Consider the following 18,067-nt stretch of genomic DNA (forward strand, 5'->3'; position numbering starts at 1 on the left):
CAGTGTGGATATAAAAACACAGTTAAAATAAAGAAGAACTTGTGCTATTTCTCTATGAAAAGCCAAATTAAATTTCTTAGTGAAACGGTGAAATCTTAAGTTCTTTAAGTTCTTATGTTCTTCATGTAATGTATACTGAAAATCTGCAAGGTAGCTAGAGTTGCATCAGTCCTACTTTAATGTAAAATTCCAGAATGGTTGTACAAATCAGAGAACAATAATAGAAAAATCCTGACAAGAATGAACTGTGAGGCAGAGAAGACAAATGAATGTTCGATTGTTGACCTGGAGGCAGAGAGGCTGCTTGTCCCCAAAGCAGTCCAGAACTGAAATATCAGCTGTTTTCCAAATTAGACTCCTGATTGTGTTATGTTCTAGAGTACAGCATGGCTGGGCATTCACTGTAAGTGCTGAGCCTGTCATGATCAAGATATTTTTCTATAATGAGTTTGTATATTGCTTTCTGTCTTTCTGTACGCTAGAAAGCTGGAGTTTCCTTTTGATCAGAGCTGAGGATAACTGGTTAATATGTTGTGCGAGATTTTGAATGGCACTATTGGCAATCTGTCAAAACTATGATAAAGTCATTATCATGAGAGATTATACTCTAATAGGTAAGGTTCAAAAATAACTAAGACCCACATGAGTCATAGGAGTTTGCAACGGGTCCAGAACATGAAGAGGTTCATGCTGTACCAGAAAGGTATCTTTTCTGGCAAGAATGTTGTCTGCATTATGACACAGAGCATGCCCTAACCATGAAATGCCTTTGAAAACAAATCTCCTAAATTAAATAAAAAGCAGCATCTACTATTATTGTTTAACATTAACACTATTCTGATCATACAATACATTGTTTCAGGCAAGCAGGGTAGTTGAGCTGACTTCAAATGCCTTGTTACTTTGTTTAATTTGCTATCATTAATTGCCTTTATGAATGGCATTCTTCTCTGTGATACAATGCTGATGGGAATTTTATTGCTCGTCCACGGTTTCTGTAGTCAGCCATGAGGGAACTTTGGACTTTCGTCTTAGGAGACCTCATGGCTTGCTTAAAATCCTAACTCTTAGGGCCATGGAGGGAAGCCTGAAGTAAGGCTTACCAAAGATGAAATTCTGTATAGATATTTAGTCCCAGGCTATAATTTCTGTAGTCAACCAAGGACTGAGAACCTTTGTCTTAGTAGAATTCTCAGTTTAATTGTTTCCTAGCCTTACACTGAGCATTCTGCTATGGTTTTGTATCTGCACCACTCCGTATTTTAAGCTCCTTTTTGACAGCTTTTTCTTTATATTTGTTTTGCATCTGAAACAATATCGAATTTTAGAAAACTACTGGCTTTAGCTTTGCTTGCTTATTTCCTTCTGCTCTTCTCCTTTTTTATGAAAATTTTAGAGTATGCTATAATATTCTTTAACCACCATTCAGAAAGACTCTTAAGTGCAAAGAAGTTTCTGCCTTGCCTTCTCATTACCAGATGATGACCTTTTAGACCTACAGCTGATGGTGAGCTCTGCGTGAGTGGTCTCACTCTGTGTCTGTTAAAACTAATTTTACTCTTGTTGCTTTCTATAGCTGTTTGGCTTGAGACAAAAGGCTAGGATCTGACAGGAGTAGGCAGAGCCTCCTACTCATGCTGGGGAATGATGAATTGTCTCAGGCTGGCTTTTTCTCTGTGTTACTCCCTTTCAGTCTTGATGTCCTCTGGTGAACCCTGCAAATCCTGGCTGAAGAGTCATCTCATTTTCTTCCAGGGTTCCAGCAATGAAGTGAATTTGGAACAACAGGGAGGAGAAAGCATCTAAATGCATAAGACTCTCTTAGGACTGTGTTCCTTTAAGATGGAAATGCCTTGTAAAAGCACAAAAACTCCCTTATGAACTGAGAAGAGTGGAACTGAACAGAAGGTTGCAAGCATAACATGATTCGCAGGCTTGTGTAAACTATACTCCTGAATGAAGAAGACTTTTAAATAATTTTAATTTAAAACATTATATGTGATTTGATTTCTTGTTGCTTCATAAGCTGAAGTTTTACACTGGATGAGGAGGAAATCCAAGGTATAAACCTAATATAATGTACTGGAATTCAAAGAAATAAGGACACTTAGGAGTGTTTCTAGTCATCTTGATGTATTTTTAAAATACCTAATTTTGTAAAGTGACCTAAACAACCTTCTCCAGATAAAGACAGGTGACTGATAAGTCTGAAACAAACTAGGAAAAAATTCCAAATAATGAATAATCCTACCACTCAAATTGAGTTAAAAGGTAACTGTTACTAATTTAGAGGTGTCCTGATTTCCTTACAAGGAAAAAACAAAATTGAAACTCGTATTGGAGTATGGAAAGGTAATAAATGTTCTTTAGTAGAGTTATGTTTATGTATGCTTGTACTTGCATTGTCTCTAAGGGTGCAGCTAAAAATATTTTCTTATATGCTGAGATTTTAGGATCTTTGTGGACTGAAAAAACAGACTTTAACACCTGCCAATTTTTTCGTGCCATCAGTACTAAATATCCTGGTTTGTTTGTATCATAGAATCATAGAATAGAATCATGTTTGCATCTCATCCCTTTCTATGGCTCTTAGTACTGTTAGAAGACAGTGGGAAAACAAGAAAGTGATACAGTGGAAAATGTATTTTTCTGTATTTCAGTACTAAATGTGGAGGCAGGAGTTGTATTAGGGAGGGAGGAGGGAGGTCAGAAAAGAGGTTTATCTAGGAGTTGATAGCGCAAGAGGCTGTTATCTGTGACTTATTACCCCTAATTTTTTTTTGTGACTGTAGGGATGGAACTGCTTAATGGAAAGATGCATCAGATGAGCAGAACTGTACTAGAGGCAGGTAAGAACTGGGCTATGTGGAGAAGCTGGGACCTGGAGAAGAGTGTGTTTGATAAATGATTGTTTATACTAGTCCTTGTGGACCTACATCATGAAGCCACTGACTGACTTTACCTTCTAAGTGGAATATATTACTACAGACGTAATAATAGTGATTTATGATCTGGACTGACTATTAAACTTCCATAATAATGTTTGTGTTTGCCTCTACATCTCTAACTTAGTTATCTGAAATACCGTATTATTCTTTGTGGTGGTGACTCTTTAGAAGTGGGTTAGTTAAAGCCCTTTTGCTATAGATTAGACTTATAATAGGATGTTCTTCAGGAAAATCAAAGGCTTTCGTATTTCTCTGTTGTTATTAATCTTAAGAGATTAGAATCTGATGGAAGCCAGGACACAACACTAAAAATATGGAATTGTTGAAATGGGGGATTAGTTTGTAAATGATGGTAAAATATATGCATCCCATATAACAACAACCAAAAGTAGTTAATGTACCAATTATCTACTTTTGAAGGAATCAAAAAGTGTTTAGAAACATCTACTATAAAATAACAGAGCCCACGCAGTAGTACAGAGTGACAGAGAGCATTCAGAGTTACATGCTGAATGAATGCTATAGCATGAGCAACACTGGGGAAAAGAACTGTAATAAATAAACATTCTTAGCAGCCTGGGGAAGCTATGAGAGAGAATCGACCTTAGTTGCTCAACGCAGGAACATGTCGTTTCTCTTATGATTTTTATCCTTAAAGGCCCTGTCCTCAACTGCAAAAGGGAAGTGAAAAGCTGCCGGTGAAGGAAGAAGATCTTAGGTAATACAGCCTGGAGCTTCTCTCTGAGATTGGAATGTGTGGTGAGTTTGAACTACACTTAAAGAAGAGACCCTGACCCTCCGATGACAGACCAGTGATACAAGGACTGGGGCAGCTGACTTTATCACAAGAGCGTGCCTTGTATGCTGCTAGAGCGCTTCAGTGGGTAGGTGAAACTGTGTTGCTTTGCTGGCGTTTCCAGTAGATTTTAGCATGTTGGTGGTAGCTAAATGAAAAAAGGCGAGTGACCTGCACGGAGAGGTAAGAAGCAGTTGCATTCTAGGGAAGATCTGTGTCCATCCATCACAACTGACATGCTTAGCTGTACAACTTGTATGCAATATGCAGCTCCTGACGTTAAATTATATGGTGTCATCTTTCTTCCTGTTGAAATAGTGTGTGTCTAAACCTTCTGTGCCAACTATGCATACTCATTATGCTTTTGGAGATCACTTGACTCAATGGTTTTCACTAACTTAATTATCTGTCTTGATGTAGAATTAAAAAGGTTCTGGAACCTGTCTAACCAGGTACCAAGAGGCATGCTGGGAAGCCATGTGATTCATTCAGACAACAATGTAATAATTAAAAGAGGTTATTTGCATTACAAATACAAGTAAGTCAAAACACTTGTAAGCTTGAGCCAAGATACATTGCTCAAGATACATTCTTCATCTATACTATGCTTCTGTATCTGTCCTACAGCTTGACTGCGTATGTGATGCCACTCCAGATAAACCTGCCTGGTGCTAGGATTTGAGGATCCGCATACCAGATACTTTATACCATGCAGAATAGGGCCTTTCTAAGAATTGGCCTATACTACATGGTAGAGCATTTTTTCTATTTTTCAAAAAGAGTAGTATATATTCTGTAGGTTATTTTGTGCTGCTTGGTTATACTAGCAGGTCAAGATAAGAATTCAGACTGTGAGCTGGTCCTTATTGAAGGGTATCTTTTTATGTTACAAAGCTGGTGCTCAGGTGCCTTGAAGACATAGGATAACTCTCAGTGACTGCAGGTCTTCAAAAAGGAAACAGATCTTCACAAAGGAAGCGACACCACCATTGGTGAAAAAAGTTATTTATCCAGTGATGTGGTTTCAGCTGTGTGATCAGGTGATGAGCAGACTGAGGACACTGACCTGAACACTGACGTGTTTCTGTTCTGCCTGGCCTGCGTAGCTTCCTGAATTGCCCAGCCAGCTGGAGCTAGAGCCAGCACAAGGGAGAGGGCAGGCAAAGGTTGCCAGGGACCAGCAGAACAACATTATGGACTTAAAGCTGCAGCCACAAGATTTCATAGTAATTCCCATGTGAATGCTGACTGTCTCCATGAGCTGCAGAATGCTGCCTCCCCAGTATGTTAATCATTCATTTGCTCCATTTTTTGTGGGAGTCTGCAATATGAGGGACATAAGGAAGAAGCCCAAAGCTAGTTTTTGAAGAATACAATTTCCAAATTGTGCTACAGCCAAAAAGGAACAAACTCTAGTATACTTCTGTGACAAAACAAACTTGTCTGTCTTTCGTGTTATGGATAGATGGAGTAGATGAGAGAGAAAATTATCCTCCTTAACTTGATCACCTTAACTTTCTGCTTCAGTTATCTTCCAAGGTCTTAATTTTAAGTACACAGATAAATGATTTAGCATAGTGTGCATGTGTGAAGAAGGGAGATTTCAGGCATTTTTAGTCTGATCTGAGGAAATAAAGCTTATGTATCTCTCCCACGTACCTTATTTTTTAACCCATGACCAATTTCATTTAAATTTGAAAACAAAATACTGCTCTTAAAGGTTTATAAATTTTGTCAAAAGAGAGGGGATGAGAGATGATCCTCACTGAAGGAAAAGTGGCATTTTTACATAGCTCTTACTAGACAGCAAAGAAGCCATATGGAAGACAGCCATTATGAATGCCAAACACAGAACAAATGCTTCTGTATAGGTTTACATGTTATTAGACATCAGAGGGCGCCATTATTAGGCACTGGATAATAGGGAACAAAGCTTCATTGTTTCTCCTTATGGAGCTGTTCTACGAAATTCTGTATATACAAGAAGTCATTGATTTTCCATACTGGGAATCTTACTGGACTTAAAAAAAAAAAAAAAAAGGAAAAAAAAAAAAGAAAAAAAGGGGGGGGGGACATTCTGATGATTTCCCTCAGTGAAGTGATTGTTTGAATGTGTTTCTGGTTTGCTTTTTAATTCATGTTTCGCATACTAGAATCAATCACTGGTATGTCAGTGTATGACCTTTTACATGCTTGTGTTTCAATTTGCTAGACTGGAAACCACCATGAGAAGCTATAAAAAGAGGATTTGAAATTTAGTTATGTATCCGCATATGCCCGAACCTGGGCAACACAGTTATAAGGCCTGAAAATGTCCAGAAAGACAATATGGCAGTTGAAGAATAAGCTTGTTCAGAAGTTGCCTGGATGTTTTCCTCGCAATCTGTCTTGCAGTACATGTGTAGTCACCTTTCAGGAACTGATATAATCTGAGAAAGAAGTAAGTAGGATTGGGGAGGGGACAGCCCTGTGTGTTTAACAGGACATGGCAGGATACAAGGCTAAGGGAGACAGAGTCCAGTATTCTGCAACTCAGATACACATTACCAATTTCTGTTTCATCAGCAGCTGAAGTGACCACTCAATTAAGTAATCTCAGGTCTGGATGCTGCTAATTATGGAAATGCAAGGCTAATTATGTATGACACTCAAGGAGTAATAAAGCTTTCAAAGCTTTACACTGCACTTCTCACACTCCCCTTTACCAGATTTATGTAAATCTGTGTTGATGCAATACCATGAGTCAGTGCAAGCTCTTTCTGGAGCACAGATAGGTTTTGATTCCAGATTTATAATTTTGTGAAAGAGCTACAGCCAAAGATCTGCACAGTTTAGAAACAGTGACTGATACTGTCAAAGGGATACTGTGTACTGATACAGTCTGGGACAGTGTGCTCTCTAGGAAAATCTCTTCTCTTCAGAGCTTCACCAAAAGTACAGTATAATCTTTGCAACAGAATATTTTCTGCCTGCATCTGCAGTCATTTATCACTGTTTTTTTCCAAATATAGTAGTATGTTTTTGTCTATTTTTCCTTTTTTGGGGGAGGGAGGGGGAGGATCTTGAAAATTACTTCTGTTTCTTCTCTCGGGGGGAAGAAGTGTCTTAAAGCACGTAGGTCAAAATTGGCTTAACTAGTAGACATTTCAGGCAAATTTTGTATTCTGAGTGAAGCTATACACCTATGGCTCTGAACTGTGAAAGGTATTAATGAGTTCTTACTTCCTCTTGGGCAGAAGCTGGGAAAGGCAGCAGGAGAGGCTGCTCAGGAAGCAGGGAGGAGAGAAGGCCCTGGGGAGGACCCCACAGCATCATGTGCCATGGCTGCTGCTCACTCTAACATTTTATTTCTGTGAAATAGCCTGTCCTTCTGCACTACTACCTCTCCCTTTCATGAGTGCTTTCAATTGTCAGGTGAAAACTGAAATGTTTTTGAAGCTGTTAAGACTCAAGCAAATCCAGACTTGTCTTACTTCCTACAGTGTTTCATCTCTGGGGATTCACTATTTTGCAGTTGAAAATGGCAGAAGTATCTGAATCATTTTTCCTGGCTTTTGCACAAATCCTTTTTGCATTGAGGTGACAGCCCTGCCTTGAGTTGCTCAGTTACTCCATGTTCTTCTCAGCTCTGCCAGTGCATCTTGCTAAAGGATTCGGAAGAGGCTGATGCACCTAGCAGGGAAGGTAACTAAAGCAGAGAGGGATGCTGGCCTGCCAGGAGTGTAGGCACTATGGTAATCAAGAAGTGTTGTTTCTCCTGTGTATAAAAACAGCAGTATTGTTTCAGTGTTATTTTTCACTAACATTTTCATGAAAAAAACTCTGAAGAACTTCCCCTCCCTTCCCCTAGATACTCTATTGAAATACATACCTGGAAAAATCTGGCTGAGAATAGAAATTCTTGAGATAAAATTGTGAGATAAGAATCTTACAGCAATATTTCAGGACAATTCTATTTCACATTTTATGAGTCCATTCTCTGCTTTTGGAGAGGCCCAGGCCTAGGTTATAAACTCCGTAGTAGTCTGTCCAGCGTGGGAGAGGTGCTCCTGTGGCAGACCCCAGGCTCTAGAAGAAAAAGTTAGGGCCTGGGGTGTATTAACTACTGCTACCAGAAGCAGTGGTTTATCATTTCCGACTTTTCTATGCGAAGTGGACACTTTTGGAACAAAAAGCTGGTTTTTGTTGAAAACAACAACAGAGAAAAATGTTGAAGGAGTAATCAGGATTTAGTTAGTAATAGATCAGCTCAGCTGCATTTGGCAAGGAAGGGAGAAAAGAAGGCGAGGCTAAGATGCCTTAGACATTGCTTGTGGCATATTCTCCCAAAGTGAAGCGGATTCATATCTGGAAATGGTTTGACTGCAAGCAGATAGTTTACAACATGTATTACATAGATTTCTACTATAGATTTCTACCCCTGCCTAACATGCTTTAGGTGACCCTGCTGAGCAGGGAGGTTGGACTAGATGATCTCCAGAGGTCCCTTCCAACCTTACTGGTTTTATGATTCTATGATCCTACTTTACTTGTGCAATTAGATAATTAAAATGCCTCAAGCACTTACTGAGGTTTGGTTTATTTTGTAGCATTTTTAAGGAAAACTCACCATCTTTTCCTCACACAATCTTGTCCACATGTTCTCTCCAGTATGTTCCTGGATCAGGATAACTGAAGTGTGTGTATGGGGCTGAGAGATAACAGCCACAGAGAGAACTATTTGAAAGTGATGTTAATCAAAGGTTGCAGGAGGTAGTGGCTTCATCTGAGACTCTCTTGTGACACAGTAATTGAGCTGCATTTTTGTGGCTACATAGCTCTGACGCCATGTTTTGCATTGGACATTAAATTGCATGTTGAAGGAACTTCAGCAACCTGCATTGTGAAGTCCTACAGAAGTAGATCTATATAGTTTGAGAATTAGGGAGGGCACTAACTGTGAAAAATTTTTGCTGCTGCTCCTAAATATAAATAGTATTTCAGCCTCATGTGTTCCTCCCTGCCTGTAATGCTTCAACTTTAGAGTCCATACAAATTATCAAATTAATGCTGTCTTGAGAGCTTGGTACCGAGCCGATCAGTGAGTGTCGTTGTGGCATAATGCCTCCGGCCAGAGGATTTCTAGCAATAGAATGATGAAGGGTGGGGAATGGAGGCCACACTGTAATTGAGGATCAAAGCTAATTGTTGCTGCTTCTCCATGTATAGGGGAGCTGTTCAGCTGCAAAAGGCAGGAGTGTCAGGACATAGCTTTCATCTAGACATTTGGTCGTCAGGGAGAAGTGAAAAGGTAAGTTCCTTTCTTATATTAGCTGTGAAATTTTTGCAAGAAACATTTTTTCTCAAAATAGTTTGGCTTAAGTGTAGTCTGGGTTTTGTGAAAGCTGCATATAATACCCAGAAAGGAGAATGGTATAATAATAATATTACTACTAGAAATAGTTAATGATAGTACTTAACTATAGAAGCTTAGTTAAGTGCTGTCTTGTCAGGCAGAAGAAGGATGGGAAAGGCATGTTTTGTAAAATGGAAAAGCTGAGGATAAAGTTCTTTAAAACCTTGAAGAAGTAGCTTTAGTTAGGATGAAATCCCACTTCATTAGATTCTATTAAGTTGTCTTTTATTTCTATGGCCTAAGATTTCTCCACAGATCTTGACACTATCAAAAGTTCTAACATTGCAGTTAACACAGAAAGGGGGAGATTGTCATTTTTGTCTTCTTTATAAAATGCATCCCCTGCTTACTGAATGACTGAAAGCAAAAGTGACTGAAATAGTCTTGTTTTTCATTTAGTTCTCTGGATTTTTTTTTATTCTTCTGGTAACTATGCAATGTAACATATAATTTTTAGCATTAATTTGAATACGAAGCTTTATAATAAATATGTATTTCTTATTCTTGCAACAGATCACATTAATCTGTTGCAGAAGGAACTGTATAATCAATATATAGTTTCACTCTGTTTTATTTCTGTATGTGTTTTACTCTGAACTCTTTCCATCTGGATTCCAGCAACAACTGAAGCATAAGACACGAAATTCAGTCTGGAGTAGTCAAAATCAGACATCTAGCCAAATTACATTGTGAGGTTTATAGGAATGGTGAAGGAGAGGATAAACACTGTTTGAAATAATCCAGAACAAGCCAAGGTTAAAAAATAGAGTGGGTAGGAGAATGGAATGGCAATGATGACTAGCTCACAGTTTTCTGGAAAAAGTAGTATTACAGAGTTTCCTTGGTAAATCACCCATGATATGGTGGTCTAAATTTGACCGTCTTATTCAGAACTGAAGGTAGGAAAAGAAAAGGTGTACAGATGAAGCCTTTTATGGGAAGGGGTAAAAGAATGACTCATTCTTCCACAATTGCAGTCCTGTGATTTTAGCTCTTCTGTGTTTTTAAAACATCATTTACTGAAAATGGTCAGTATAAACAGAGTGAATGCCATACATCTATTTTAGCTTCTTCAGTTAAATAAAACATTTATTACAGAGAATTGTGCAAGTCATGATCTTTTTGCATGTCAATATAATGTTTTCATACTTTTTTTTAAGTTTTTTTTTTTTAATAAGACTTATCTTTCTACTGACTATCCTTTATTGTAACAGGAAAGGCCTCAGAAGCTGCTCAAAGATGAAGGTGGATATTAAGAGCATGAAGAACTATCTCTATTGGCTGTACTGCCAGTATGAACTAATCACCTGCAGCTGCCTCATGGAGCCCTGGGAGAAACTTCTCTTCTACAGTTTTAACATTGCTGTGTTAGTTCTGATAATATACACTGCTTACCTCTTTATCCCTGCCCATATTAGCGTGGCTTTTCAATTCTTCCTACACTTCTTGGAAATCAACCTGAAAATACTGTTTGTATCATGAAATAACATTGGCATCATGACACTGGATCCAAGAAATATTTTTCTTAAGACTTTTTTTTTTTTTTAAGAAAGAGGTTCAGGTGTTTGCAAATGCTGTTTTATTCTATAGTAGCTTAGTTTTCTTCTGTGTGTTGGGAATCTATGACAGCAAAACATTTTGACAGACTGCTTTTTAAAGAGATGTGAATTTAAAAAACTGGCTGGAGTTACAAAGATGGGCTTGGTATGGAAACAGCCGTGATGCAGATTTTATTATTCCATGGAGAACTGCTTGCATATGGAGAGTTTTCATCTTGAAAAATTATATGGCATACATTTGTTCTTGTTTGCTATAGCTTTGCTGACAGGAGAGACATGAACACAAAAGGTTTTGCACAATGCTATATGACTATAAGCTGCTTCTCTAAGCTTGGATGTATGTATTTATAGAATGATTTTTTTATTTAATTTGCCTCAGTTATTTAAATGCAATGAATTACTTGACTGGTTCATCATCAATATGTGAACAATGCAGTTGATTTATTAAAAATGTGGGGATTTACATCCATGAAAGTTTAAAATAAAATTCTCATTTTCTTGGATTTAAGAAATTATTTTTATCCTACCAGTTAAACTGGTAAAGGTATGCAAACCATGTGCAAAACAGTAAACTAAATTTTTTAAGCAGGGATTTTATTCAGTTTTTCGACTGAAAATGATGTCTCTGATTTTGTCCTAAAATCCTCATTCTCCCTCTTTTGCCTCCTTTTATATCCTACTTGTTGAAAAGTTCCTGGAACATGAGCTCTTGAGATTGCACGATTTGTAACGAACATGCTGGGCATCCTGTAATCATCCCTGTTTCAAAGCCTGTGCTTTTTATGCCTATGCTAGCTAGAGTGGGCTGCAGACTTCAGCTGGCGGGGGATGAAGTAGCAAAAAAATTAATACGGGAACGACAGTCAGTGTTCTGTATCATTGCAACACACAATAGGTCAGCAGCAGGTGCGTACAGGGTAACATAAATCTAACTTTGTTCCCACCCAGACTGGAATTTTCTTTTATGTTTCTGTCATAGATATTACGCTCCTGGAATACCCTCTCCTTAAAGAGAATAGGAGGTTCTTGCTAAGCAGCAAACTTACAGCTTACGAACTGAGATTTGTGACAAACTGAAGGTACTAATTATGTTACTTGTAGAAGTATTAGTGCCGTCTCTGTGTGCTATATAGTTACTTTCCTAACTTATAATTGGGAAAGCAAGACAGGCTATGAAAATACTGTGAACATGGGGGCAGCTGAGCTTAAGCTGCAATTCTACCTACAATTCTTTTAACAGTACCCAGGTGATCTCTAGGTTTGTTTAAAAAAATTGTTTTCTATTTAATGCTTTCAGATCAGAATTCAATTGTATGTTTTATTAAAGTAATAAATATATAAGCTAAAGTAATAATGTCTTGCACTTGCTCCTAGTAGCTTGTCAGTGTATATATAGTTTTTTTTACCATGTAGGAACAGAAGAGGGAAACATAGTATCTTAGGTTGATTATCAGACTATTTGTCAAGACAATTTATTTCAAAAATGTCAGCACAAATGCAGGTAAGTAATAAAGTATTTTGCATTATACAGCTGGGAAAAAACTAGGTAAGCAGACAACAGATACATTTATATTTCATTATAGTAGAAGACTACATACACATATATTGAAAGTGTTTGTCAGCGTTAAGGAATCTTGACGTCAGACTGAAGACTGACTTAGGAACTCTTACACTTGGGTATGTTTGTGATTTTTCTTTATTGCTACCCTTTCCGTGTCTCTCCAGTGTAAACCCACTTGATGTTTGTTGTGGTTGCCTGAATTGTCTGGTGCCTCTTGCAATAGTTGCCTTATAAGCAGGTCTGTTTAGCTGCTCTGTTTGCATGCAGCAGTCCTTCGGCAGGGACTGGCTCCTTTATGTCTGCTTGTCACAATGATGTTATTTCAGCTTTTCATTTTGTTCGGCAGCAGCAAACGTCTCTAGAGCTCAACTATGAATTAAGCAAGGAAAACATCCAAAAGGCAAAGAAGGAAACAAAGGACTAAGTGGTAGCGGAAAGAAAAACACTTCTTGATTTATTTTACTCATTAAAATCTTCTCCCTCCATGCCACCAAGATTCTCATCTACAGAATAGGATTAAAAATATTACACTCAAACTCCACCTTGCAATTTAATTTTCAAAATGATGCAAACAAAAATCCTAACCTGTTTGGGCATGTTCCTGTTGGAAACTCTGTTCTGAGCAGCAGCCCAAGGTGTTGAATTGATAGAATAAAGCCCTGGTTCTTTATTTGCTAACGTAGGCCAGTGCACGGTCACCTGGTAATGTGAATTGTATCAAGAACCGGCATTGGTGTATTTTTGTTTCTGTCAAAATAGCAGAGCACATGATGCTGTGTTTATCCCAGTTGTAGGAGAACAGATGATACCAGTATGGAATAAAGCCTGCTGTAACACTGTCTGCTTCAACAAATTCTTCAATGAGCGGAGTTTGTATTAGTTCAGCAGTCTACATTGTGTGACCGCATTTTTTTTTAATTTGGTAGTAAGTGATCTAAACTTAAATGTACTATCTCATGGCACTATAATTAAGTAGCAGCTTTAGAGTTTTCATAACATTTGTCCCGCTGGGCATTGCTGAAGCAGAAAATACTTCAAGAACAGAAGGAAATGGAAAACTCCCTGTAATTCATGCTTGCATACCCTCCCCCGAGGACACTCGCACCAAGTTGAGTTCCCAACGATTTCTTGCTAACACCAGTAACAGGTCCGTCGAGCTTTGCCTAAAGTTCTTGCACAACCAAGAACAAACAAGCAGAGGAAAACTAAAACTGGGCAGATTCTTGCACTTTTTCTCTATTTTAAACCCGTCGGAGTGTTGTGTCATGAGCCCCTGAAGACCTCTTTCTTATGAGCAGAGTGTGCTGACTCTTAAGCTACAGCCATGATAGAGCAGAACGATGAAAACGTAACAAAGTAGTAGCTGAAGTTGGACAAGCATCTACCCTTCAGACTGTTGCTGGAGTCTGCCCAACCGACATGATATCCCCAAAGGGGTTGCGAGGGGTTGTCTGCGCACCTGGAGGAGTTCCCAGGCTTGCTACGCTGGTAGCATTGGAACAGCTGAAGCAAATGGGACTGTTTGTTTGTTTTGACAAACTTTCTGGTACAGATAGGCCAGCTACCTGTAGACGATCTGTTTTTACACATGCACACACACACGCAGTAGGAGGTTGTTTTGAGACACTGGAGTGGCTGGTTCATCTCCTAAACCTTAACATGAAAGGATTTACTTGCTTAGCAAGAGAACATCGAATCCTTAACATCAATGCATGCCACAGTAGGACAGCTAATTCTGCATGCCTGCTTTCCAGTGTCTGGGGCTGAGCTTTTGGGGTGTGTGCACATGGGAGGATATACAGGGTTTTTTCTACCCTTTCAAAAAAAGCTTACTGGAGTTGCAGTTCACAGGATTCACTGCAGGTTTTATTACCAGTGAGAGTATAGAGAGGAGCTGTAGCTCTCTCCTAGGGATCTTAAGCACAGAGTATGCTTGTATACAGAGTACATACTTGCTTAGCAACTTTGTCACTAAATGAAGAAATTAATTTTAGCATTTGCAAATGCAGATTTAAACAAATAAGCAATGTTAATTTTACAAACTTAGTTTCTGGCATATAACCAACATGATACTCTCCAATGTCATTTATACTGTTCATCTTTGTGAATGGACGTGACCTGCCATTCCATATATTCATAATTGAGAAAATTATGTCACTGTGATATTATTTTTAAAAAAATGAAAGTGAAGGTGACATAAAGCACCATTCATATCACTGCTTTTGATGGATACTGACTTTTTAAAAGAATCTAATATTAAAGTTACACAGCTTCCTTATGCTGGTTCAGCAAGTGTTGAAACTAAAGAACAACATAATAAACATCTGCTACAATATAACAGCATAAGACTGCTATTTAGTATGAACTGTTTGATCTTTACAACCATAATATGTTGTCATGTACAGTAGATTCACAATTTAAAAAGATTATTATTGTAGGATTTTTGTAGCTTCTCTACCATTAAATTTAAACTACAATCCATATTTTATTGATCCAAATATGTTAAACTTCCAAAAGGCAATGAAGACAATGAGTATTTTATTTATATACAACTTTACCTCCTATACTGTTGATTACGTCTAACAATTTTGGGGGCCTAGAATCAATTCATAATCCTTATTGTTACTTTTATTGTCTTTGCTATTACAATATTTGCATTTTGTCTTTGCTGCTATTTACATCTGAGTGTAATTTGAGTTCTTATGTCAGATATTTATCTGACTTGAAAATCCTGTTCCTACTAGGCATTAAACTTGTCAGCACTTCATAGGCTCTATATCCCACAAAATATCTTCCTTTTCATCTTGCAGATGTGCTTAGAACAATGTTGAGTTTATCGAAGACCTTTTACAAAACTGACCTTAAATTAGTCAGTCCTGCTTGTCTGAAACCTTCTGCTAAACTTTTCTGATGAGCTGAAACTGCATCATGTAACAGCCTAATGCCCCAGATAGTCTTACTTTGCTACAAAAAAGTAAAACTCTACTGATAACTTTTCCAATATAGAGTAAGCATACTCTTAAAATAATATTTAAATTGAAATTCCTCCAATTGTTTTGCAGACGGACAAATGTAAGAATTTGAAATTGTGGAGATTTGTCTGCTGATGCTTCCCTGAGGAGGCCCTGGCTTTGTCCCCGTTCCTCTCTGTCCGCTCCAGTAGCCTCTCATCTGTCTCGCTGACTTGTACATCGCCCAGGAACTGTCTGCCTGTCTGAAGAACTCTAACAAAAAGCAAGGAAAAGGGGTTTACTAGGAGGCATTTTACAGAACTTAAAATCGCAAGAGACTGAAAGTATTGTTCCTTTTTATGCAGCTATCTGGGTGAGATTTTGTTTGTACGAAACGTGTAGAAAAGAACATGAAAAAGCAAGCTCGTCTTTCAGAAAATGTTTCTACAAAGGCAAGTGTGAACATCTTGAAGGCACAATACTATACTGCTTAGATACGTGGTCCATAATTTTATAATGCATTTTTTCCACCAACTATTCATCTGCTGTTTAAACCTAAACCTAGAGCCACCGAGGCTCCTGAAGTTTACCAGAAAATTATTCAAGGTACCTAAACAATTGTGGCTGACTGTAACTGCTGCCTTAGTGAACAGAGTTTGACGGCTGAGCAGCTAAGAGTTTACCTCCTGTTTATCCAATAACATACGCACAAACAGGTTTGCCTGCTGGGTTTACACAAATAACCAAGGCTGGTATGGGGCTACCTTAAAAGGAGGAGAGAGATCCAGTAGATGAATGGCTATGGCATTCATGTAAAACAAATGATAGGCACTGGACTTGTATCTGTCATTAAAATTCCCAGTAGATAAGGTCTTCTACAGCAGGATTCTCTACAACCTTTCTGCTGGGAGTGCTTTACTTCAAGACTACATTAGGCAGAAAAATAGAAAACGAGTCTGCAGGTACTTGATTATTCAACGTGCATGTGATTTCTGACCTTGCTCAAATTAATTCTTATTGACCATCTAAGGATAAGTCTCTCAATAGGTGAGTTTGCAATCCACCTCACGTAATAGCTTGAGGTTCAAAGGCAAGCAGGCATCCTTCTAAAAGGCAAGATGTGAAGGTTTTATCAAGTAGGAGAAGAACTTGCATCCAAAGCTCTCATTTTCCACAATACAGTTTTAACTAGCAGGCAGAAGGGTTCAACTGACAGTGGTACCTCCCCACCTTGTTACTTGCCGTTTACATTCCTATCTGTAAGTCTGAAACATTTGTTAATATTTCACTTGGCTGAGGCTTTGATTCTCTCTCTAGCATTTTTTAAAGACCCAGTTTAGGTGGCTCCTGATTTATCTTGCTGTGTTCCTGCTCCTAACTTCCCAGTCCTTCCCAGTAATCCTAATGGGCATCAGCGCTAAGGAGTCCAGTAGACTTGGCCCTTCCATCCATCCATGCAGCATCCTTACATCCATCTAATTGCCCCTTGCAATTAGAACGATTAAACAATGGGATATAGATACACACTCCTTTAGAAAGCAAGAAAACAGACAGGAGGCCTATTGCAGGAATTCTCTGTGCCAAAAGAATGCTACGTTTTAATTACACCGTTAGTAAAATATAACATCTTAAGGCTGATTTAACATGGGCTGCTATTGCTGCACAGTTTCAATTTAACTACTTTGTATTCCCCTGTTTGTTATTCACCTTTCCATGTAGAAATTCCAGGTCACTGTTTTCTGCCAAAGCTATTATAGAAAAGCAATAGGTGAAAAAAGACACCATTCCTTATTGTTGTTTAAAAAAAGTCTGAGCAGCTAATGTGACTTGGACAAACAAAACATCTCTAAGGTTGGAAATAATTCCAGAGAACACTATGAATTCAGCTATTCTAAGGTGTAACCCTTGAGGAGTAAGCTAACTGCCCAGGCCACCTTTGCAGCTCCAGCAGCTGTGGCGCAGCTCAGGGGACGTCCCCAGTGAAGGCAGGAGAAGGAAAGCGGGAGGCACCAGCAGCTGGCACCAGCTCATATGTTGCACGTGGACTGAACCACGCAAGTTCCTGTGTGTTCTTACATGCAAGGACTCTTTCATCCCTTGTGGCTACAAGCACCTTTGAAAGCGAGATGGGGCGTGTGAGGGGCCAAAGAACAAACAGTACAAACCAATGCTCCGCTTGCGGTGTAAACACAGTAAAAGTTTGCAGGGACACAAGTTTTTGTAGAAAAAATTACTTTTTGTTGCTTCCTACTGCATGTTGCAGGTGGGAGCTATGACGCCGAGAAGCACTTTTGTTTTTAGAAAGCTAGTTTAGATTCAAGTAATCCGATTTTGCACTTTTTAAAAAAACTAACTCTGAAATGGTCCAATTCTGCACCCATTGACTTTAGAGGTGTGTATTAGTAAAAAGTCACAGGACGAAGGAAGATGAGGTCATATGAATCCATCATATTGTTACGAGGGAGGATCACTAAACCTGTACTGTTCTTAGCAGGTTAACAATACAGTCTCCGCTAGCGTGCCATCCTCTTTATCTTTACAATTTTTTTTCCTTATGTTTAATCAAAATTTCCCTGTCTGCTGTTCATCCTATACAAAGGGCCACAGAATCCAGAGTATTCATATCCTGTAGAAGCCAGCAGACTGTTCTTTGAAGATATCTAAGGCTGCTTTCAATTGTGTGTCTGTGAGTGGCTAATTCATCTGCATAAGGAAAGGATTTAAGGCGAGTGTAACACTTCAACTTGACTTTTGATTACTTAATCTTGAAAATAAATTGTCTTTAAAATGGTAGAAAGCTACATTCGAAAAGTAATCTTGCAGTACAGAATGAAGGGAATTGAGTATGATCAAACTG

This window comes from Rhea pennata, chromosome 9 (assembly GCF_028389875.1).
Source record: "Rhea pennata isolate bPtePen1 chromosome 9, bPtePen1.pri, whole genome shotgun sequence".
Taxonomy (NCBI): Eukaryota; Metazoa; Chordata; class Aves; order Rheiformes; family Rheidae; genus Rhea; species Rhea pennata.